Source organism: Humulus lupulus, chromosome 6 (assembly GCF_963169125.1).
Source record: "Humulus lupulus chromosome 6, drHumLupu1.1, whole genome shotgun sequence".
Lineage (NCBI taxonomy): Eukaryota > Viridiplantae > Streptophyta > Magnoliopsida > Rosales > Cannabaceae > Humulus > Humulus lupulus.
Genome location: NC_084798.1, coordinates 44,349,989 through 44,377,130, shown reverse-complemented (window position 1 = coordinate 44,377,130; position 27,142 = coordinate 44,349,989).

The following is a 27,142-nucleotide window of genomic DNA, read 5'->3' as shown; positions in this document are numbered from 1 at the left end:
TTCACCAAGTTGTTGCTTTACATTAGCTAATGAATCAGCCTTAATTCGAGCTGTCTGGGAAACCTTGAATGCTCTCTTGAAATTAGTAGAAAACTTCTTCCACGAGCTAATTGAATGCCTCTTATATTGTTTAAACCACTGCCTGGTTGGCCTAATCAGAGTTAAGGGGAATAAAATGCACCTTAGATTGGGTCCGACGTTATGGGCCATCATCAAGGTGCTAAACATCCCAAGATGATCAGATGGATCCCAATCTCTGTCAAACTTTGACAAGTGTGGCATTCTGAAGCCCACCAAATATGTGGCCGCCGCAATATTTGAAGCGAAAAGCTCGAGCTCATCCTCTGAGTCACAATCGTCTTTGCCTTTTTCAGATATAAGCTTCTTCATTTGCTCCTCCATCTAAGCTAACCTCTCGAGGGTTTGATCCCTAGTCCCTAGGTTATTTTGGGGTTGTTCAACAGCTCCCATCCTATCGTACGTGTTTGATGGGTTGTTGTCCCTCCAAACTCGAGTTTGGTTTGGTGGGGCATTCCCATTATCACGTACTATGGAAAGACCTCATTCTTGACAAGTGTGACTAACATCCTCATCTCGAGCTGAATTTCTTCTCTGCGAATTCAGGCGATCACGTAGAATAGGATGTGAATCGCATCGGGGGATTTGTGCCGAACATAGATGATTTCTTAGATTGCCCTCGGACCTACCACTTCGACGACTTTCAATCCAATAACTTCCATTTGCAAAGCTTACAACTCGCGGTTGAGGCCGAGGATCTGGATTCTCAACACATGTCCATGGGACATAAGTTTGGACAGACAGAGGAGGGTTTCTCCTACTTTCTCCATAAGAAGGAATGTCCCACGTAGGTCGAGGTGGTGTTGGATTTCTAATAGGTGACGAGGGATGCCTTACTGGCGAGGCAATCCTTGTCCCATCAGGGCGAACTAAATCAGCCCGCCTCTATTCTGCCCTATTATTTCCAGCTTTCTACGCTCCGATCATGATGCAAGATGGTTAGCTAGAACATTCTGTCTCTGTGAGCCTATCCTAGCCCCTCCTCATGGGTTGCCATTGGTATTCCCAGGCGCATGTGAAGGAGGCACCAAACTTGGGGTCACGGTTCTAACCGATCGACTGACATGATGATGACCCCTATGAGGGCCACTCGGTTGAGCATTTTGGTGATCTCGCGCTGTAGGCACAGAACTTGGGGTGGCAGTTCTGACTGACCGACTTGGTTTGGATCGGTTATTCCTGTGGGACTTATGAGACCCACTTTGCCTCTTTCTGACATTAACGTTGGTTGCATGAGGGGGTAACCGAGACAAAACCTCCTCAATTTGCCTGTTGGCCTTAGCAAGATGGCTTCTTAACTGCATATATTCCAACTCAACTACAATTAAGTAGTCTGGGTTTGGATTCGGTGGCAATGACACCGAACTCCCAGTATCGCCGTGACCCATCAGTTGCTTTCCCAGACGTTGCTGAACTTCAGGGCCATGCTCGTTTGAAACATCGGTATGATGGGCCTCCTGCCCACCAGGCTATTCTATCTCATTGTCGTGCATTGAGAAAGTGACCACCATGATCAGGTTTGACTGGGATTTTGATGAAAGCACTAATTTCTTCCTCTCGATGAAAGCACCAAACTGTTGACGCAGTTTTTCGCCAACAGTGTATTTAAGAAATAATAAGGTTAATTAGTGCTTAAGAATAAACCGAAATATGAAATGAATTCACAAGAGCACAAATATTTTTACGTGGTTCAGTGGTTAAAATCCACCTAGTCCATGAGTCTATATTATTGTTGTTTCTCTATCTATTTTGGCAGAGTTTCATTATTACAGAATAATCGTCCCTTTTCCTATCCAATATTATCAGTATTTATAGAGAAATTCCATGGACAGGTTTGGGTAACCGCATGAGTCAATCACGGATTTACATATTTATTACATTTAATACAAACAATTCCCATTTATACTGGGATATGATTTGATCACAAAATAAATGGTCTCCTAATATCTGGAACATTAAATATGACAGGCTGGTCATAAATAATTGTATAAAAGTACCTGAGACTTTGGGGATCTGCGGGTATGCAATATATTTTAATTGTCACAAGCTGGTTATCTCTCTGAGCTCATACTTTGGCAGCCATTTGAATATCATGAGCTCGTGCTTCACAACCTTCATGTCTGTAGCTCGGGTTAAACCCAGGACGCCTAACACCACATGTTCTCTGTGAGATCGGAGTTGCTTACATGGATAACAAACATATATCATTTCCTGGGTTATTTCTCCATATATTTATTTGACAGCTGTACCCAAGCTGAGTGAAGGACTCGTGCTGAAATTAGGGTACAACAGTAGATATTATTTGCGTTTTAATTTTTCTATTATTATTTATTTGTGTATGACTTAATTAGAATAATACGTGTTGTGTGTTATTTTTCTAATTATTTGATAAATGAGTTTTAGAATCGTTTTAATTAGTGTGTCTTTTTGGGTAGTGTTTGTTGAGTTTGGTTAAATACATGGAGAAATTGTTTAGCCACGAAGAGGTGCTAAAACAATAACTATTTCACAAAATTCAACATGTGGAAGTTGACTTTCAGTATACGCATTTATAAATATAATTTTTGGATTCAAAATGTTTATTTGTAGTATATATAAGGGCACCCAAGAATTTTGAGAGCATTTGGAGGTGTTTTGAGATAAGTCTTGGAGTGCTAAAACAGAGTCATCGACGATGTGCCACCCCTTCGGTGGCGACGCGTTGCCAAAAGCTTAAAACCCTAGGCTGAGACGGGCCAGGTGAGGCATTGCCTGGTGCTAGGTGATGTGTCGCCTGGGCTGTTACGGAATGTTCGTACAGTTACGTAAATAACCTCCAAAAAAAACTTAAATTTAAATACTCTAATCTTATTGGTTGAGCCTAATGAGGTCCTATACTATTGAAGGGGTTTATATGAGTTAATTTGTGAATTGATCACTCACATCTCTCTAAAAGAATAACTTTCTCTAGCACCAAGTTTACTAGTTTTCTCCAAGATCTTCATAAAGAAAGCTTGGCTTGTATGAAGGATCAAGGCTTGTATATCCCAATCCCATTCCAACACTGTAGCTTCAAGCATTTCCTTAGAGAAGGCAAGGAAATAGATTTTTGGACAACAAATCTTCATTTGTGTCAAGCCTTGTGTTGTACACTAAATTTAGCTCAGGTACAGATGGCAGGTAAATACGTGGAAAAATAACCAAGTAGAATATCTGGTTATTAACCATGTGAGTAGCTCGAGATTCAATCCAGTTCGCACATGGTATGCAATTCATTATCTGACCAACACTTAAGGTAATAATCGAGCTCGAGACTCATAGTGGTCAGACCCAACTTTAGGCATTCTCAACCTACTACGATCTCAGAGTCAGATAGTTGTCAAGCACGAGCTCAGGTGAGATATTCAGCTCGTGAGGACCTAGATATAAGACATACTGAAGGATCCCAAGAGATTTGCCGATTCTTAATGCGCTCATTAATAGCCAAGCAGTATCATAAATCTGTCATTTATTATCCAAGATAGCAGGAACATATTTATTTTGTTATCAAAGCATATCCCAATGTAAATGAGAATAATCTGTATTAATTATATACCATATATATAATTACGCGGTTTATTTACGCAGTGACCCAAACATGTCCATGGAATTCCCCTATAAATACTAGGAATGTTGGAATTCCCCGAAACTCTGCAGAATTAGAGAAAGAAACAGTAATAATATTGACTCGTGCACTAGGTGGATTTTAACCACTGAACCACGTAAAAATTAAGTGATTTTGATTGAATTCTTATCATTTCATTGCGGATTATAATCTAGCACTAATCAACCCATTTTATTTCTTAATATACTATTGGCGAAAAACCGTGTCAACACCTTGCAACGTTTGTGTTTCACATAAAATCATAGCTTGTGATTTTATGTTCCTAGGGTTTTTTCTTCAAGGAAGGTCCACTCTAAACTCTTATCTCATTGTGTTTATGTAATTTGTGTTTAGAAATTCACAAAGATTGATTTACTTGTATCTTTTGTCTTGAGTTGTATCACAAACCAAAGGTTATCTATAGCCTAATCCCCAACAATAAAAAATCTCTATCACTAAACCTTTGTTTTGTGTCAAAGTTTGTGTACTTTTAAAGGATTTTGTGCTCGTTCAAGTCATGGAAGAAAACTCATCAATGGCAGCCCTCAAGTTCATGTCTTAAGATCTAGTTAGACTAGATAGGTTTGATGGCTCAAACTTTGTAAGATGGCAAGACGAGATCAAGTTTCTCCTCACAACATTGAAAGTTCACTACATTCTTGACAAAGACTTGAAGACTTTGGAGCCTCCAAAGGATGATGATTCTTAAGAAGTGATCAAAGAAAGGAAGAAAAGGGAAGACGATGAACTCATTTTTAGAGGCCACATACTCAATGCTTTGTCGGATTGCGTCTACGATCTCTATATAAACGCTACATCAACAAAGGAGATATGGGAAGCTCTTGAGAAGAAGGTACCAAGAAATTCCTTATCACTCAATACATGGAATTTAAATTCTTTGATGCTAAACCCTTACTTCCCCAAGTAGATGAGCTTCAAGTTATTGTGAATAAGTTGTATACTCTTAAGATAACATTATCGGAACCCTTCATTGTGGGAGGGATAGCCAAACTACCTCCATCTTGGAGAGGCTATAGGAAGAAAATTCTCCATAAGAGTGAAGAGATATCCTTGGAAGAAATCTTAAAACACCTAAGGATTGAAGAGGAGTCTCGATCTAGAGACAAGAGTATTGAAGAGTCCAATGTTGGGACATCTAAGGCTAATGCCATAGAGAAACCCTCTCAATCCAAATGGAAAACTCAAAAGAAACCCTAATCAAATAAAGATACTCATCTAGCCCCAAGGAAGAATGAAGAACAATTCAAGGGTGTGAGAGGCCCTTGTTTTGTTTGTGGCAAGAGTGGTCGCATGGCTAGAGAATGAAAGTATCGAAAGCCCCATAATCATGGATCCAAATTCAACACAACAAAAGAGGAGTTGGTTTCAACTTTGAGTGAGGTGAATGTCATCCAAGTAAAGGTGCAAGGGTGGTGGTATGACAATTGTGCCACCATTCATGTAACGCCCTGGTTATCCCAAGACAGTTACTGTGAACTTTGAACCGTGCTTAACTCGCTAATCGAGTTATTTTGTTATAAACGTGCTTCTAGGTGTTATTAATAGGTTAAGGAGGAAAACCAATCAAAAGGAAAGGATATACTTTATTTAAAACATAAAAAAAATTCATGGGCCCAAAAAAAAAACGTTTACAAGTTATTTATAATCCAAAACAGTCATTACAGATTAAATTTACAACCCGCCGACCTAATCAACAAAAATAGGGTTAACCCCTAGTCCCTCTGAGAAACTCCTTGGCCGTGGTGGTCAAGTGGCCGCATATGTACACATCACCACCTAAGCTCTCCACTCAAGGCTAGGTGAGCTTTTCTTTCCCTTTACCTGCACCACATAGCACCCATGAGCCAAGGCGCATCAAGAAAACTCAATACTGCATGAATATAATATCAACAATGATTATAATAATCATCCAGGACTTTTAGTCCAAAATAGAGGAGTGACAGTAGTAAAAGTCACTAAGGTGGGTTCAGTTCCCTTTACAAATAAGTGATCCTTTCACTAGCTTAAATAAGATAGGTATCTGATGAAATAGTCACCAACATAAACCTACCAAGTGACCATAGAGTCACAACTGTGGGTACCGCTCCCTTAGCCATGTGACGATAGGGTCACCTAGGCCTTTGGCCCCGACTTTGAGTTACTAGTCATATGTTGGGGTTTTATGCCCTAATTAAAACCCAAATTCTTTGTAATCTCATTTTATTATCAATAAAAGAATAGAAATCATTTTTTGACTTGGTCAATCACTTTGCTCACATGTTTTATTTTCATGATTATTTGTTTAATATAAACTTCTATTAAATCCCGAGCATATAGCTAATCTTATTTATAGTGACGTAATCACAGTGGAATACAAATATGATTATATGTTCAAAATAAGTTAGTCCTAAGATTAGTCAGTGCACCAGATTTACACTGACTTGTCAATCTACGATATGATCTACTTACACATTACAGTGTTATGTTCTTTCCAGAACATTAGCAAAGTAGACAAGATCGGATGTATTTGTTACATCGGACAGGACCGATATTGACAGTTGATAAGATAAGTAAACATACCGTTATTATCTATTCTAGTCATATCATATAGTTGACCATAGGTCAATTCAATCTCAATTCTGAGTGGTTAGTATTCTAACTGATTGTATTATTTGAGTTCTTTGACTTGTTCGTTACCAGCTTACCCTACGGACTAGCCCATACTTACATCTTGGGAACTCGGTAGTATAATTGAGTGGGAGTGTTAATCATAGATATGAACTTCTATAGCTTCTGATGAAGAAGTGAAACGATGGTTTCCTTTTAGTTTAGTTCAAGGTGTTAAATGATAGAGATCTCATTTCAGTAATTAAATTAGTTTACTGAAATATCATTTACAAGGAACTAAGTGTTTTAAGGATAAAATACAATGAGGGGTAAAACGGTCTATAGAGGATTGAGTGACAATTATGGTTGTAACAATGGATAATTAATAGCGTATCTATATTTGTTATAGAGCGTTCTATGAATTCAAGAGTGCAATTCCAAGTCTATAGTGGAGTCACGAGGAATTAATAAGTTAGTAAATTTATTTGTTAGATTTATGATAACTTATTGGAGCTTGATTTCATAGGCCCATGGTCCCCATTGTACCTTGGATAAAATCATCTAGATAGTCTCAATTAATTGATTTAATCATCAATTAGAATTATCAAAGTTGACCAGGTCAATTTTGGATAGTTTCACAGAGTTGTGTAATTTTGAGAAGAAAAGAGAAATTATGGCAGATTTATTAATTAAGATAAATTTGTATCTAAATTAATAAATAAGTTTAAATCAAGGTTCAAATTATAAATAATTAATTTGATAAAGGATTTAAATAATTATTTAATTAATTAAATCAATAGAAAATAATACAGGCCTTGATTTTAAGTCCAATGGGCTTATAATCAAATGGGAAATTTCACGGGCTTATAGCCCATGATAATTTCGACCTAGGGCTTCAAAATGGCTGTTATGTTATTGATTTTTTAATTAAATTAAATGGCCTAATTGAGTCTATAAAAGGAGTGCTTATAGAGAAGTCAAAACAAAGGGTTTTTGACACGTCAGATTTTCTGATAGTTTTAGATTCTCTCTAAACACAAGTCCTTTTCTAAACCTCTTTGTTATTTTCTCTTCTTCTCTCTATATCTATCTCATGTGTTGAGAATTGCCCACACTAGTCTAGGTGGTTCTAAGGATACATTGGAAGATCGTGAAAAAAATAGAAGATCGGTTCAGTTTCTTGATAATACTCTGCGACAGAAAGGATTCAAGAGTTAGAGAAACTGAAGGAAGGACTCTTAATTCCGCTGCGTATACTGTAAGTATTATATTATTTGTTTCTCTTTGAATTCAATTTTAGAAACATGTTTTAGGCTATTTCGTATTAATTTGTTTAATATTAGATATACATGAAAATAAATAAAGATCCTGTATAAGTTTTTCCAACATCATAGACTAGACAAGCACTTATAATTTTCATCGAACTTAACGTCGGTCCGACATTAATGATCCATATAAGTCATTCAATGCAGATATCAATTAGATCTAATCTTTTATCGGCTCTACGCTCACGACGTTTATGCCGTCTCTGACTCTTAGGTCAGTAACACATGACCATTGTTCAAAACCGTTGTGAACTTGACTAGTAAGTCACAGCTTCACAGACGGATCTGACACCATTGCCGATTCTGACTAGTAAGTCAGTGCCATTTACAAGTAAGAAATATTTGCTAAGCATTTAATATGCAATCCATGTCCACATTTAAACACTCAACATGCCCCATTAATAGCCATGCATGTCATATATAGGGTGCAGTGTTCTTACCTCTGGTTCGAGCGAGAAATAGAATAAGAACGACACCTGAGAATGATCGACCTTCTAATTCGTTAGCGATTACTTAATCATAACCAATTATAACCTCTGTTAATGAAAATCAACAATAATAGGGTCTTTACCTAAACCCCACTCTCAGGACCCCGAAATGTACCCACACGATGAGTAGATTCGATCCTGGGCCTTAAGGATTGAAACCTCGAGCAAAATACCCTTAAAAACACTCAAAACAGGAATATGAAGGAACAGGGTAGCGCCCTAGCGCTACTCACTAGCGCCCCAGCGCTCTTCTCAGAACCAAAAGCGCCCAAGCACCCCTGGGTAGCACTGTAGTGCCCCCTTGTGGGCACTATGGTGCTACACCCAGACTGAAATGACCAGAAACCTTCTTCTGTCGGCTCCCACATTTCCAACTTGATGCCAATACCTCCAAACATCAAATTAAGTGCCAAATGAACCCGAAAACAATCCCCACAAGTCCTAGGCATCACAACCCCAAGAACCCTAGACAAAAACCCTAACTCAGATTATGATGATCTTCAATGGTTGCACATAATCCCAAGCCCTCAAGACTTACTTTCCAAGCTTGAATCCTCAAACTATGCTAAAAAAAAATCCCAAAGGAAAAGGAAGAGAAAATAGATATGGGAGGGAGTTTTCTATGCTTTATTTTCTTCAAGTTTCTACAGCCTTCAATGGCTTTAAACATATCACATGGTGAAAAGACCATTTTGCCCCTAGGTCACTTAAATGTTTCTAAAGACTCCCAAGGGTAAAACCGTCCTTTTACACCTATTTCATTAATCATAATTAACACCCTCCAATTCCCATTATTCTGAAAATGCTCAAACACCAATAATTCATATCCCATTACCCTTTAATTCCCGGCAACGCTCTAATCATTAAAAATCACCCCGAGACTCACCCCGAGCCCCGAACTAATCCCGTTATGACTAAACCGCTAATTTGCACTCAAAGATCTTCTCATGCCGGTTGGCTCGAAAAAATCCACATTATAATGTGGCCTCAACAATAGATCATCGACATGCATATAAATATACAATTATGCCCTCAATGGGCCAAATCACAAAAATACCCCTGAAATGAAATGTGGACCCACATGCATGCATTCAACATCATATTATAATATAATTCACATAAGCATGCATATAATAGTTTAATGGCATAATAAATCAATTATGGCCCACCTGGCCTACTAATCCAACCATTAAACCGCATTAAGGATTTTGGGGCATTACGAATTATCCCCTCCTTACAGAAATTTCGTCCTCGAAATTTACCTGAATAGCTCGGGATACTAATTTTGCATATCTGACTCCAGCTCCCAGGTCGCTTCCTCGGCCTTGTTGTTCCCCCATAATACCTTAACCAAAAGGTATCGTCTTATTTATGAGAACCTTGTCCTTTCTGTCAAGTATTTGGACTAGTTGTTCCTCATAGGAGAGATCTGCCTCAAAATCCAGATCTTCATAGCTCAAAACATGAGTCACATCAGATACATACCTCTGAAGAGTTGAAACATGAAACACGTTATGCACGGATGACAATGCCAGAGGCAAGGCCAATCTGTAAGCCACTTGACCAATCCTCTCCAAGATCTCAAATGGACCTATAAATCTAGGGCTCAGCTTGCCCTTCTTCCCAAATTTCCTCACCGCTTTCCATGGCGAGACTCTAAGGAAGACATAGTCTCCCACCTGGAACTCCACATTCCTGCACTTGGGATCTGAATAACTCTTCTGCCTACTCTGAGAAGTGAGCATCCGAACTCTAATCTTCTCAATGGCCTCACTGGTCCTCTGAACTGCCTCAGGACCTAAGTACCTCCTTTCACCTGTCTCATCCCAATGAATGGGAGATCTGCACTTCCTACCATACAACATCTCATAAGGTGCAACTCCAATGGTAGACTAATAACTGTTATTGTAGGAAAATTCTATCAAAGGTAGATACTTACTACAGGATCCAACAAAGTCCAGCACACATGCTCGCAGCATGTCTTCCAATGTCTGGATCGTCCTCTCAGATTTCCCATCTGTTTGAGGATGATAAGCAGTACTGAACTTCAACTATGTTCCCGTGGCTTTCTGTAAACTCCCCTAGAACTTGGAAGTAAAAGTGGGGTCACGATCGACCTCGGCGCTCCATGGAGGCGTAGGATCTCTCTCACATAGAGATCTGCGTACTGGTCAATTGTAAAAGTAGTCCTCACTGGAAAGAAGTGAGTTGACTTGGTATAGATATCCACTATAACCCAAATAGAATCATGCTTACCAACAGTCCTGGGTAACCCCACCAAGAAATCCATCGTGATATCCTCCCATTTCCATTCTGGGATATCCAGAGGCTACAATAACCTTGCTGGCCTCTGATGCTTAGGCTTGACCTGTTGACATGTCAAGCACTTAGCCACATACTCTACTACATCCCTCTTTATCCCCGACCACCAATACAACGATCTCACATCCTGATACATCTTTGTGGTGCCTGGATGCAAAGAATAGGGAGTAGTATGAGATTCATCCAGAATCTCTCACCTCATAGCAGTGTCTAACGAAACACATATCCGACCCTTGTATCTCAGCAAGCCCAACTTAGACACTACATAATCTCTGGATGCTCCAGCCAAAACATCCTCTCTGATCTTGATCAGCTATGGATCACCCAACTGACCCTCCTTGATTCTCTCCAACAGTGTAGACTGAAGCGTAATATTGGCCAACTGACCCACCGGAAACTCGATACCAGCTCTGGTCATATCATTTGCTAACTCTCTGGCTATCAGCCTAGCACTAAAAATTTTCCCCGGACCCTTCCAGCTTAAAGCATCAACTACCACGTTGGCCTTTCCTGGATAATACAAAATCTCACAATCATAATCTTTTACTAACTCCAGCCAACGCCTTTGTCTCATATTCAAATCTTTCCGCGTGAAGAAGTATTTCAGGCTCTTATGGTCTGTGTAGATCGCACACTTCTCCCCATAAAGGTAATGCCTCCATACCTTTAAAGCAAATACCATAACTGCCAGCTCAAAATCATGAGTAGGTTATCTCTTTTCATACTCCTTCAGCTGACGTGAGGCATAAGCAATTACTTTCCTTGACTGCATTAGAACACAGCCCAAACCCTAATGTGAAGCATCACAATAAATCACAAACTTCTCCTGATCTCTTGGAAGACTCAAAACTGGAGTTGTAATTAATCTCTGCTTCAGTTCCTGGAAGTTTTTCTCACACCTGTCTGACCACACAAATTTCTGATTCTTGTGTGTCAGCTCTATCAATGAAGTTGAAATCTTTGAGAACCCTTCCACGAAACGTCTATAATAACCTGCCAAACCAAGGAAACTTCTAACCTTAGAAGCATTCTTTGGCCTTGGCCAATCTCTGACTGCCTCGATCTTCGCTGGATCTACCTTAATCCCCTATTTACTGAAAATATGCCCAAGAAAAGATACCTGAGATAACCAGAACTCACATTTCTTGAACTTTGCAAACAATCTATGCTCCCTCAGTCTCTGGAGAACCAACCTCAGATGCTGCTCATGCTTTGACTCTGACTGAGAATAAACCAGGATATCATCTATGAAGACGATCATAAACTGGTCCAAATAATCCTTGAACACTTTGTTCATCATATCCATAAAAGCAGCAAGGGCATTAGTCAATCCAAAAGACATGACTAAGAACTCATAATGCCCATACATGGTATGAAAAGCAGTCTTCGGTATGTCTCCTTCCTTGACCCTCAACTAATGATAACCAGAACGAAGGTCGATCTTTGAGAATACCTTTTTACCTTGCAACTGATCAAACAAATCATCTATCCTTGGCAAAGGATACTTATTCTTGATTGTTAACTTATTCAGTTCTTTATAATCAATGTACATTCTCAAAGAACAATATTTCTTCTTCACATGCAGAACTGGCGCACCCCATGGTGAGAAACTAGGTCTAATAAAACCTAAATCCAACAGTTCTTGCAACTGTAGTTTTAATTCTTTCAACTCAGCTGGGGCCATTTTGTAAGGTGCTCTAGACACTGGCTCTGTTCCTGGTGCCAGTTCTATCACAAACTCTATCTCTCTGTGTGGTGGCAACCCTAGCAAATGTTCTCGAAATACATCTAGGAATTCACAGACTAATCTGGTCTCTTTTGGTCTCACTAGCACGACCTGAGTGGTGTCAACCACACTGGCTAAGAATTCAATGCAACCTCCTTCCAATAGATCTCTAGCCCTCAAAACAAAAATCATAGGTATGTGGGGTCCATGCATAGTACCAACAAACACCAAAGGATCCTCACCTTCAGGCTCAAAGGTGACCATCTTCCTTCTGCAATCAATGGTTGCTACATACTTCACTAACTAGTCCATACCCAGTATCATATCGAAGTCAGTCATAACTAGCTCTATTAAATCCATTAACAACTCTCTGCCCTTCACTGTCACTGGCAAAGATCTAACCCATCTCCTGGATACTACTAACTCTCCAGTGGGTGACAAAGTTCCAAACCCCCACAGCATAAAAATCTCAGGGTCTACACAGTCTATCAATAATTCTACTAGCAACAAAAGAATGTGTATCACCAGAATCAATCAAAACATTATAAGGGGTTCCAGCACTAAGAAGATGACCTGTAACTACCGAGGGAGAAACCTCAACTTCTGCTTGTGTCAATATGAACACTCAAGCTGGGGCCGAGCTGTTCGCTTTCCTGGGTTCTTCTTTTCTTGCCTTAGGACAATCTTTCTTAAGATGACCCACTACTCCACATGAAAAGCATGCCCTTTCCCTACACTCTCCCAAATGACGCCTCTTGCATCTAGGGCATTTGAGATAAGACTTCCAGGCTTCATTACCACCCTGACGACCCATAATATTACCACGCGGCCGCCTATCAGGACCTGAAACTGGGAAGGTGTCAGGAACCTTCCTCTTCTACTCACTGGGGCGTCCACCCCTACTTGAACCCATAAAAGGAGAACCTGTTGTCCTAAATTCTTTTCTGGTTGCATTATCACGCCAGATCTTGTTCTCTGCACTCTCATCTGTGAGTGCCTCCTCAACCACCTATGCATAGGTAGTAACCCCTGCCACAGTGGTAATGCGAACATCTCAGACTAATCTAAGCTGTAGCCCCTGGAGAAATCTCTCCCTCCTGGTCCCATCAGTGGGTACCAGCTCCATGGAAAACTTTGCCAATTGATCAAACTTCAGGGCATACTCTGTGACTGACAAACTTCCCTGAAGTAGCCTGATAAATTCCTCAACTTTTGCGGCCCTGATGGCATCATTATAGTACTTCTCATTGAACAAAGTCTGAAACTCTTCCCAACTCAAGGCATTAACATTTCTGGTCTAGGATATAACTTTCCACTGAATTCGGGCATCCTCCCCGAAACATATACATGGCACAGACCACCCTCTCATTACCAGTCACCTTCATGAAGTCCAGGATGGTGGTAATCATACTCATCCATTGTTCTGCTTTAGCAGGGTCTACACTGCCTTCAAATACTGGAGGTTGCTGCTTCTTCAACCTTTCATAGAGAGGCACCCATTTATTACTAACCTCAAGCAGTTGCCCAGCTGCTGGCATCGATACAGGAGGTGCCTCAAATACACTGGCTACTGCCGAAACCTGCTGCTGTCTCAGGAGGCAGAGTTCTTCTCCCTACCTCAACACTATAGCCTGCATATCATTAAATAACTGTTGCCAGTTCTCAGGAACTGGCCGTGGAATCTAATTCTGGTCATTCTCTTGACCCTGATTATTACTCAAGCCTTGATCACCCTGGCCAGCTGGTGAATCCGTCTGTCCTGGATTCATTCTTATCAGTTTATATTGTGCTGCAATAGTCAATACGACCAGTCAGGTAGTAATAACTAAACCTCTTGCCGCCTCACGATCCAAGATCAACAGATATTCACCAAATTCCACAATTATATAATTATACAAATAGATACATGATCATAGCATTTAACACTTAGCATGTATCAGATAATAGTTCTCAATCAACAATACTAATAAGTATGTGCCATCAATATCAATATTATTTAGCACACTGTTATTGAAGATGCAGTATTCCACGGCATAGCCTTAACATGGTGTCTCATGTAAACAGGTAAAGAATTTATACCACATTTCAACAGTTAAATATATAACCACATAAATAGTTACCAAACCATGAGTCGAGCTTGCCTTCAGTGGTGAGTGTACGTGCCGAACCATTCTACAGGAACCCTAAACCTTGGCATGCTCTGATACCAAGTTGTAACGCCCTGGTTACCCCAAGACAGTTACTGTGAACTTTGAACCGTGCTTAACTCACTAATCGAGTTCTTTGGTTATAAACGTGCTTCTAGGTGTTATTAATAGGTTAAGGTGGAAAACCAATCAAAATGAAATGATATACTTTATTTAAAAACATAACACTATTCATGGGCCCATAAAAAAACATTTACAAGTTATTTACAATCCAAAACGGTCATTACAAATTAAATTTACAACCCGCCGACCTAAGCGACAAAAATAGGGTTAAACCCTAGTCCCTCTGAGATACTCCTTGGCCGTGGTGGTCAAGCGGCTGCATATTTACACATCACCACCTAAGCTCTCCACTCAAGACTGGGTGAGCTTTTCTTTCCCTTTACCTGCACCACATAGCACCCATGAGCCAAAGCCCAGCAAGAAAACTCAATACTGCATGAATATAATATCAGTAATTATCATAATAATCATCCAGGACTTTTAGTCCAAAATAGAGGAGTGACAGTTGCAAAAGTCACTAAGGTGGGTTCCGTTCCCTTTACAAATAAGTGATCCTTTCACTAGCTTAAATAAGATAGGTATTTGATGAAATAGTCACCAACATAAACCTACCAAGTGACCGTAGAGTCACAACTGTGGGTACCGCTCCCTTAGCCATGTGATGATAAGGTCACCTGGTCCTTTGGGCCCGGCTCTGAGTAACTAGTCATAGACTAGAAAAGAGCTTATAATTTTCATCGAACTTAAGGTCGGTCTAGCATTAATGCTCCATATGAGTCATTCAATGCAGATATCGATTAGATATAATCTTTTATCGGCTCTGCGCTCACAACGCTTATGCCATCTCTGACTCTTAGATCAGTAACACATGACCAGCGTTCAAAACCATTGTGAACTTGACTAGTAAGTCACAGCTTCACAGACGGATCTGACACCATTGCCGATTCTGACTAGTAAGTCAGTGTCATTCTCAAGTAAGCAATATCTGCTAAGCATTTCATATGCAATCCATGTCATCATTTAAACACTCAACATGCCCCAATAATAACCATGCATGTCATATATAGGGTGCAATTTTCTTACCTCTGGTTCGAGCGAGAAATAGAACAAGAACAACCCCTGAGAACGATCGACCTTCTAATTCCTTAGCAGCTACCTAATCATAAAGAATTATAACCTCCAATAATGAAAATCAACAATAATAGGGTCTTGACCTAAACCCCACTCTTGGGACCCCGAAATGTACCCACACAGTGAGTTGATTCGATCCCAGGCCTTAGGGATTGACACTCCGAGCCAAAAACCCTTAAAAACACTCAAAACAGGATTCTGAAGGAACAGGATAGTGCCCCAGCACTACTCACCCAGAATGAAATGACCAGAAACCTTCTTCCCTCTACTCCCACATTTCAAACTTGATTCCAATACCTCCAAACATCAAATTAAGCGCCAAATGAACCCAAAAACCATCCCCACATGTCCTAGGCATCATAACCCCTAGAACCATAGCCAAAAACTCTAATCAAATCCATTCAACCTACCTAGAAATCCCAGCTGAAAACCAACAAAAAATAGAGCAAACCAAATATTTAATGGCTAGAATCTTACCTTAAGCTCAGATTATGATGCTCTTCAATGGTGGAGCACAATCCCAAGCCCTCAAGACTTACTTTCCAAGCTTGAATCCTCAAACTAAGCTCCAAAAATCACAAAGGAAAAGGAGGAGAAAATAGATACGGGAGGAAGTTTTCTATGCTCTATTTTCTTCAAGTTTCTACAGCCTTCAATGGCTTTAAAATATCGCATGGTGAAAAGACCATTTCGCCCCTAGGTCACTTAAAGGTTTCTAAAGACTCCCAAGGGTAAAACCGTCATTTTCCACCTATTTCGTTAATCATAATTAACACCCTCCAATTCTCGTTATTCTCAAAATACTCAAACACCAATAATTCATATCCCATTACCCTTTAATTCCTGGCAACACTCTAATCATTAAAAATCACTCGAGACTCACTCCGAGCCCCAAACTTAATCCCGTTATGCTAAATCGCTAATCTGCACTCAACGATCGTCTCATACCAATTGGCTTGAACAAATCCACATTATAATGTGTCCTCAACAATAGATCACTGACATGCATGCAAATATACAATTACTCCCTCAACGAGCCAAATTACCAAAATACCCTTGAAATGAAATGTGGATCCACATGCATGCATTCAACATCATATTATAATATAATTCACATAAACATGCATATAATATTTTAATGGCATAATAAATCAATTATGGCCCTCTCGGCCTACTAATCCAACCATTAAACCACATTAGGGATTTTGGGGCATTACAATTCATGTAGTCTATGATAGAGAGGATGGGCATGAGATCCAAATGGAGAATGAGCAAAGGTCCAACAAGGTGTTGGCCAAGGGGATGTTGATATTTACTTCACATCCGGAAAAGAAGGTTCTCTTGATCAATGTGTTGTATGTTCCAGATATGAGTATGAACCTTGTGAGTGGGCATTTGTTGAGCAAACCAGGCATCGAAGTGGCATTTGAGACTGGTAAGCTAATTGTATCCAAAGGAAATTACTTTTTGGGAAAATGGTATGTGTGTGTGATGGGATGATTAAATTGTGTACCAAAGACAATGGTTTTAATAATAATGCATGCCCATCTTCCTCTTCTGTGCTTGGTTTTGATTCTATTACTTTGTGGCATAATAGACTTGCCAATATAAGATTTAGTACAATTAAAAGGGTTATCAAATGTGTTTTAATTGTATGCAATGATATTGAGCATGATAAATGTGAATTATGTGTTAAATCCAAGATGGTAAAGAGACCTTTTCCTAGTGTTGAAAGGAAAACTAATTTGTTAGATTTGATACATAGTGAAATGTTTGAATTGAATGGAATAATTACTAGAGGTGGACATAGGTATTTATTACCTTTATTAATGATTGTTCTAGATTCACATATGTATACTTTCTTAAGAATAAGGATGAGGCCTTTAGCATGTTTAAAATCTATAAAGTCGGAGTTGAAAATCAATTGGAAATGAAAAAAAAAGCTATTAGAAGTGATAGGGGTGGTAAATACTTTTCCAATGAGTTTAATATGTTTTGTGAGATGCATGGTATAATAGATGAATGAACAGGACCTTATAATCCCTAATAAAAAGGTATAGCAGAAAGAAAGAATAAGACATATGTTGGAATAATTAATTATATGCTATTACATGTGAATTTGAATTTTGTGTTATGGGGAGAAACCTTGCTTATGTCTTGTCATATTGTAAATCATATTCCTCTAAAGAAGAATCATATTTCACCATATGAGATATGAAAAGGAAACAGGCCAAACCTTGGGTATCTCAAAGTGTGGGGGTGCCTTGCTTGTTGCAAGAGCATGAATCCTAAAAGGACCAAGTGTTAGGAAAATATGTATTTGCCTCAATGGAAATTGGTAAGAATATTACAACTCTAGGAAATATATTACAAATAAATATAGATTGATTAAATAAGGTTACAACTCTGTAACTGAAAGTACAAATAAACAAGAAGAAGAAGAAGAAGAGAAGAAGAATAGAATAGTTAAAATACAACTCTAAGCAAAAGATTACAAGTAAAGGTGTTTGAAACAAAAGAAAAGAAGATTACAACTCTAAAAAAAATTACAAGTAAATAAAGCAAGAGGAATGAGAAGAAAAGCAATAGAAGAAATTGTAAGAACAAAACAAAGATAACTCTCACTTACACAACCTAAGTGAAGAGTGTTGGGGATCACCAACTTGAACAAGGTTTAAAACCTTTGTCCAAAAGCTTATTTCCCCCTAACTTAAGCACTAAGGGATCTCTCTCAGATATTGGAAATGCTTTATGGAATTATCAAGCCTCAAGGTATTTCTAGCCAAGTTCTATAATGGATAGAAATGTTGTGTCTTTCAAGTGAGCTCTAGGCTCCTATTTATAGAGTTTAGAGAAACCCTTTGAATTTCAAATTCCACCAACCCCCATGGCTGTTACCAATGTTTAATTGGATTAATATGGAATTAAAAATGAGATTTGGGAGTTATTTTGGTTTTTTGAGCCGTTCAACAAAGATTGAAAAAACTGAAAAAATGGACAGTTTTGGCCTGTGGCCGCGACCAGAGACATTAGTGGCCGCGGCCACTACTCTCTGTCCCACAGGCGCCGCGGCCACTGACCATTTTCAGCACTTAAAAATGTGCTATTTTTTCACATGGTTCCAAACCCTACCAAATGATTTTGTAACCCCCCAAACACCTTATTGGGGTTAAAATCATATCTCTAACAACCATTTCACATATGGATTTATGAAATACATCTCAATATTGTGTAACACCAAATTTACACAATAAAGGGTAATATTTGGAAGTTACAAATTTGTAACACCAAATATGTTACATTATTTGGATATATCTCATATATCTAAATAACGTAACTCTCTATTATATGTTACAATATGTGACACTCTTTGTCACATTTATTTAATCTAAAACATTATATTATAATATAATATTACATTATATTATATTATAAAATAATATAACACCAAGTTAGGTCCAAGGACCATCAAATGTGTTTGTAGGCTATGCCTCAAATAGCAAGGTGAATAGACATGGATTTCGATATAGGATGAGAGTTCCTATATGGTTTGTGTAGCTTTTAAGATTTCTATTCTTAATGCTTGCCTTATTTCGTGAATTTATCACAGAGATGTAGAAAATTCACTTATAGGTTGAGAGATCTATATATCCTAGTAAGAATATAGATTGCTTTAGTAAATCCGCTATCACAATAAGAGAAAGAATAATGGAAATTGTATTGATGAAGTAATATGGTGGATAGATGATGAAGTTAAATACCCTAGTGTTATATCCATTGAACTAATTTTTCTTTTATTTGGTTTTGTTATTTGTTAATTGTTAGTTTTTCTCAATTCTTGTTTCTGTTCTTGATATTCTTAATTCTAAGTTTTATTAGCTCAATAGAATTAGGAAGTTAATTATTGGTAGTTAATAAACAAACTCTGTGGGATGATACTCTATTTTGCCTCTATTATTACTTGTTTGCAATACGTATACTTGGGTATTTATAAAATTTCACAACATTATGGTGATGCTTGAGTTATTTCCTCTAAATTTGTTTTTTTTCTTCTTTCTTTTGTGTTGTAGTTATTTGGCTGAAATTGTTAAGGATGTTTTCAAGAGGATATTTTATCCATTTCATTGGTGATTTTAAAAATCATGTATTAGGACTTGATTGATTTTATGACATCAAATCATGGATGAACATGGTAGAAGATTGAGACTAGGTTCATCATTTTCGAAATGGTGGAGGGAAAATCCAAGATAAAATCATGTGAAGAGAATTAAGGTGATTGAAATAATAAAAGCTTTATGGAAGATCATAAAAAATAAATTAAGTCAAGGTTCATGATGAGAGGAAATCATGGGATTTGATTAAGATAATTGATTGAGAGGTAATTTTGGGATTTGGTGTTTATTTGAATTAATTTAGATGATTAAAGGATTTATTTAGTAGTAATTTAGGAATTAAAAGAAAGGGAAATAGAGAGAGGGAGGCGTGTGAGTGAGGAGCAAGGAAGAAAGAAAGGTTTCTATTTTTAGAAAATATATATTTTTTAATTTTATTAAAAAAACTTTATGGAAAATAATGAAATAATGAAATAAAGGAAAATGGAAATTTTCTTTTTCCTCTCTACAGGGTTTTGGCCAAGGGCCTATAAATAGGAGATCAGGGTTTCATTTTTCTTTCATTTTGGAAGAGAAGAAAAAAGGAAGAGGAGGTCGAAGGAGGAGAAGAGAAGGGGAAGAAGAAGAAGCTATGGTTTGAGGTAATTAGTTTCATTTTTTTCTTCTAGTATTGTCCTTTGTGTTCATATCTAATCAAGATATTTTAATGTTGGTGTTGTGGTTTGGAAGCACAACAAGAAAAGGGAAAGCTATATAGTTTTGACCACCCCACAAGAACAAGTAAGTGTGATTTGTTTGGTAATCCTTGTTCTTGAAGATGTTATGATTAACTTAGAAAGCTGTGATTATGGTGAATAGGCTTTGGACACAAAAATAAAATAAAGGACAAGGTCACTAGGGTTCAACCAACCCCAAAAAACAAGATAAGCTATATGTTTTGTGTTCATGATATTTGATGAGTTCATTACATGTTATATGATGTTAAAGTAATGACAATTATTTTTGGAAAATAATTTTAAGCTAGGGTTTTGACAAATCTTAGAAATTAGGGTTTGGGAATTGTTTCTAATACCCTGAGTAATTTTATGAGTGATTATTAATGTTAAAGCTAGGCTAAGTTGGTAAATCATGATTAGAATGACTTTATGACATGTTTTCGATCTAGGAGAGAATATATGCCCTTGATGTGAGCATGACCCATGCAAGGTAACTTGGAGTTAAAGTAAGAGCATGATAATGTTTTCAAGGACCTAAGCTTAGAGTTTTATGCAAAGTTTTATTTTCTTATGTTATATGGGTAATGAAAATTAATGTAAAGTTTATTACTTTGATTTTAGGAATCATTGTAAAGCAGTCCCGCTCTGTAATTTGCAAGGCTCGAGGTAATGAAGTTAGCTAGTTTTCTATGTGATGTTTCATGTATTGCTATGTTTATGATGATGGTTGTAGGCACAAGTATATGGGTAGATGAGTTTACTGTGTATGAATATTTAACAGTGGTTGCCCAAGAATTGACCAACGTGGTCCCCAGGAGGACAATTTTCCTCACCCAGCTTGTATTCCATAATCCTTGTTGCCTTTAATGTTTATGTATGAATGTATGAATGCTAAGTTGACATATGTTATGTCTGAGAATGCGTGTAATGACCATTATGATGTTTTGTTATGACTAGTTTGATATTATGTCATGCCTTGATGATGTTAGGCCAAGGGGAGTTAAAAGGTGTGTTTGATAAATGCTGTGCATGTTAAGGCATCACATTATATGATAGTGTGATTTGTTAGTGTTACAAGATTGCGATAAATTGATGCAAGTTAAGGTATATGATAGAATGCCATGGAAATGCTATGACATTGTATGTATTAGGAAGGACTATGGTTTTATGATAATTCCTAAAGTTGTCATGATAATATTTTTGATTGAATGTTTGTACTTCCTTACGAGGCTCTCGAGATCACCCCCTTGTAAGGAACGGTTTCTAGTGCGAAGCGGAAATTGCGGAATGGTGACACATGTATATAACAAAAATGTTCATATAAACTCTTTTATATGCAGATCCATCAATATACAATATATTAATCAACAAAAAATATATATATGAATATATTTATAAAACAAAGATTAAAGGACCTACCTCTTGTAGCCTATCAAGTGTCCTTGAATCTTTTCGTAAAATCAACGATCTTTCTTTCATTGCTTTGAATACTCAAACCACAATCTTCCGAGACATTCTCTGCACCTCAAAATGTGTGTGGGAACATAGAGAACTTGAATTGATTTTCTGAATCACAAGATGTTCTCAACTCATGAAATCTTGGATTTTAGGCTAGAGATAAAAGCTTATTTTTCTTTCTTTTGATTTGAGAGTGTGAGAAGAAAAATGAATTGTTAATTTCATTACCCATCTATCAGGAGACTACTACACTTATATTGAATAGTTGTATATTATTATCACATGATGATGATGGTGGTGGTGAAAATAATTTAAGACAAAGTAAAACTTTTCCTTATATAATTAATTTATTAAAATATAAAATTCAAAATTCAAAAATTGACTAAGTCAGTAGTGGTATACGCATGGCGCAATCCTAGGACTGCTCCATGTGTGTAGCACTCCCCTAATTTGCAGGATTTGATTTTTCAACTTTTATTTAATTAAATTCAATTAACTAAGATATTATCTTTTCAAGGAAAAGAAGATTACAACAAAAATTCAAATTTGAATTCATTATTATCACATTATTATTTATCAAATAAATTAATAATTCAAAACTATTTTGTTTTACCATATTTATTTATTCCCACTAAATAAAATAATTGATTTTAAAAACCAATTCCCTTTTTTGATATACTTTTAAATTTAGTGTATAAATTATTCGAAATTACACTAATTATTTCTTAATTAATTATTTAACCTTAATTATCATATAACTGTATATTTGTCCCGAAGAAAAAAAATTCTCTCAAATAGCCTTTTTAATTTCATCCTTGTGTCAACTCTTCCCTTGAATAGTGTTGATAGAGTTGCCTTGGGGACATATGGACCTATAATTCCATGCTCCAATAAATTTAGATTATTGATCAAATCTCTTTAATACAATGATCATAATTTATAATTCTCATGTTTATTCCACTAAAAATGTGAGATTGTACTCTTGTAATTATAGACATATATTTACTGTGTACTTTATTGTAACCATAAAGTGCCCATTGATATAATCATTACATACAAATTAATCATCTATTAATGGTTCATAATTAAGCGGGAAGAAAATTACCATTTTAGCCATTTAGTTATTTCTTTTTTTCTAGAGTACCATTGACTTTTCTAGTGAATGTTAATTCATAACATGGTTATGAATTTGACGTCAATAACCTTTCACTTCCAAAAGTCAACCAAATAGGAAACCATTGTTCAATTTATAAGAAGGTATATATTCCATATCTATTTAATATGTCCCTAGCCATTTATATCATTGAATCCCCAAAATAATAGTTTTTAGCCTGATCATTTTGACAAACCCCAACACATTAATCAAATGATCAAATGACATATATTGATAATATTATGAAACAATATTAAGATCAAATTGTATATGATCATCGATTGATGTGTTTAATTAATACCATGAAGCAATATTTAATTAAGTATTAATTAACACATGTGCTCCAGTTCTATATACTCTCAATATATAAAGTACATCCACTAAAGTTTCCTACTACACTAGTGACTCAGATCTAGGTCACATGTATTGATAATACTAGTGAATCGTACTAGCTACATTTAATCTAAAGATTCCATAAATTTATTTTACTGCGAACTATTTTAAGTTCGCTATCTCAATCGCGATCCTCCCATACCAATATGAGATAGAGACCACATAGACGAACTTGAGAATTTTTCTAATATTTACATGATATTATCAAAGAATATTATAGGACATAATATATATATATATATAACAATTCAATCCATTTATTTATTTCAATTAAAAACATTGTCCAATAAAAAAAGCTTTCAGGGCACTATTCCCAACAATCTCCTACTTGCTCTAAAACAGATAAGACATCTCTCTCATTCCCATGTTTCTTATATGACCTTGAAAAGATTTAACAGATAAAGTCTTTGTAAATAGGTCTGCAAGATTATGCTTAGAGGCTATCTTCAAAATAGTCACATCTCCACAGTTGACTATCTCTCGGATCAAGTGATACTTCCTCTCGATGTGCTTTCCCCTCTTGTGACTTTTGGATTCCTTTGGATTAGCTACTGCCTCACTTTATCCAAGTGTGAAAACTGATCCAGATGTCGACTTTCAACTATCTTTATCTGATTTAAAATCAGAATCAGTATATCCAGTGGGGTTCAGGTCTCTACCTGAATACACAAGCATGTAATCTCTAGTATGTCTGACGTACTTAAGAGTATTCTTTACATCTATCCAATGACTCAATCCAAGGTTGGATTGCTAACGAATGACAATCCCTGTTGCATAACAAATGTTAGGTCTAGTACATAACATTGCATACATTAGACTGCCTACAGCAGAAACATAAGGATACTGTCTCATGTCCCTCTCTTCCTGAGGTGTTTGTGGGCATTGGTCTTTTGATAATGCAACTTCTGACCGGGTAGGCATAATGCCTTTCTTCGAGTTATTCATACCAAAATTTTCTAGCACCTTATCTATATAAGTTGCTTGAGATAGTGCCAAAACTCTATTCTTTTGATCTCTAAGGAATTGAATGTCGAGAACATATTTGGCTTCTCCCAAATATTTCATTTGGAATTGTTCAACTAACCCATTCTTTACTTTAGATAATGTTTCTACATCATTCCTAATGAGTATAATATCATCAACGTAAAGAACGAGGAGTACCACTTTGTTATCTTTGATTTGTTTATTGACACAAGGTTCATCAACGTTTTGTTCAAAATCGAACGTTTTTATTGTTTCATCAAATCTAAGATTTCAAGATCTAGAAGCTTGTTTGAGTCCATAGATGGACCTAAGAAGCTTGCAAACCTTTTGCTCCTAACCTTTGACTTTGAACCCTTCTAGTTGAGTCATGTAAATCATTTTGTCAAGATAGCCATTCAAAAAAGTTATTCTTACATCCATTTGCCAAATCTCATAATCCATGCAAGCAGAAATGGATAAGAGTATACAGATAGATTTAAGCATGGCCATAGGTGAAAATTTTTCTTCATAATCAACTCCTTCTTTCTAAGTGTAGCCTTTCGCTACTAGCCTTTCTTTGAAAGTCTCTACATTCCCATCTGCTCCTCACTTCTTCTTGAATATCCATTTGCAACTAATAGGTCTAACATTTTCAGGTGGATCTTCAAGAGTCCAAGCAGAGTTGGAATACATTGATTTCATTTCCAGGTTCATGGAATTCTGCCATTCTTCTTTGTCAGAATCCTCCATTGCCTCTCTAAATGTCAAGGATCTTCTTTGTTTGTGTCAGACACAAGCATCTGAACTTCGTGTTCAAAGCAAACTGATTCTCTAATAACCCTCCCACTACGATGAGGATCTTTATCATTCTGACTAGAACTGGCGGTATCCTCTGGTCATTTTTCATTGTTTATTATTGGTGATTTGTTTACTTGGCTCGAGATCATTTCCTCTAGTACAATTTTACTTCTAGGTTGATGGTCGTTCATATAGTCATGCTCCAAAAAAGTAGCATTCGTAGATACAAATGTTTTGTTATCTTTAGGACTATAAAATATTCCACCTCTTGTCTCTTTGGAATATCCTACAAACATGCACACTTCAGAGCGTGATTCAAATTTCCCAATCTTTCCTTTAAGAACGTGTGCTCGACAACCCCATATATGGATATGGTATAAACTAGGTTTAGTCCCATTCCATAATTCCAATGGTGTCTTTTGGATTGACTTAGATGGAACAACATTAAGTACATACAAAGAACATTGAATTGTATAACCCCATAATGAAAACGATTATGATGAGAAGCTCATCATCATTCTAACCATATCTAATAAGGTTCTATTCTGTCTTTCTGAAACACCATTTTGCTGTGGCATTCCAGGTGTAGTGAGTTGGGATTGAATACCATGCTCACGCAAATGGTCCTCGAATTCAGAATCCAAGTACTCTCCACCTCGATCTGATCTTTAATACCATGCTTGGAATTCTTTAAACTTTCCAAAAGTCTCAGATTTCCTTTGATTGACAAAGTATTCATAACCTCCCTTTGCTTGAACATTTAAGGGACCACAAACATCCATATGCACAAGTTGAAGTGGTTCTGTAGCCCTTGAACTTTAGCTAAAAAATGTCTTTTGGTCATCTTGTCTTCTAGGCAGGATTCACAGACAGGGAGAGAACCAATAGATAGTTCTTGTAAAGGACCTTCCTTTACTAGTCTATTAATTCTGTCTAGACCATTATGATCCAATCTCAAGTACTACAAATATGTATCACTATCGAAAAAAATCTTTTGTCGTTTAATGGATCTAGGATTTGCAGTTTTAAATAACTCAGTATGATAAACATGCTCATATTTGGAATTTAACTTGTAAAGCCTTTCATCAGAATTTGCATAACATATATTAAAACCATATTTCAAAATAACAATCGAATTATTATAAAAACAAACATTAAAACCTTGTTCATGTAACAAAGAAACTGAAATCAAATTTGTAGAAAAACTAGGAATATAATAAACATTGTCCAAAACAAGAAATTTATTATTATCAAAATCAAAGTGAGCTTTCCCAACTGCTACCGTCGAGATCATATGGCCACTCCCAACTCTCATGGTCACCTCTCCCTGCGATTTCTGATTCCCAAAATTGACTCAAACTCGTTTCCAACAGGAATCCCATCAATTTTTTGCCACAATTAATATCAATACAACTAGTACAACCTATTTTACAAAAAAAAAAAAAAAAAAAAAACCCCATCAAACTCCCTAAAACACTAAAATAGCTAGATTTGAAACTTTGAGCTTTTAAGCTCAAGCTCTTGGTCAAAATCTGAGAATCCAACCCCTATCTAAGAACAATTAAAACTCAAGTCTAAACCAATCTAAACAGTTTAAGTTCATCAAATTTTGAAGCTAAACTCAAAATCCCCAAACATCTCAAGAACATAAGAAGAGCTATGAACACAAGAGCAAAACAACATACCTTGCTGAAATTTTGAAATTCATATGGAATGTTTGAGTTCCCAGCAGCTGCAATCCACTCAAAGAGTTCAATTTCTCCTTTCAAATCTTCAAAATCACTTGATCAAGCTTAAGAACCTCTTAGATGGGACTTAGTGTTTCAAGAAGAGACTAAGAACAAAAGGGAAGAGGTCTAGAACATATAATGAGGAAGCCTTCAACACATGGTTTCCTTTTTCTCTAATTATGTGGTCAAATAACCATTTTCCCCTTCCCATCCAAATGCCCTTCTAACTAAACCCAAGGGCATTTTAGTCATTTTCCTATATTCCATTAAACCTCAAATTATACATCTAATTACCAAATTAATTAAATAA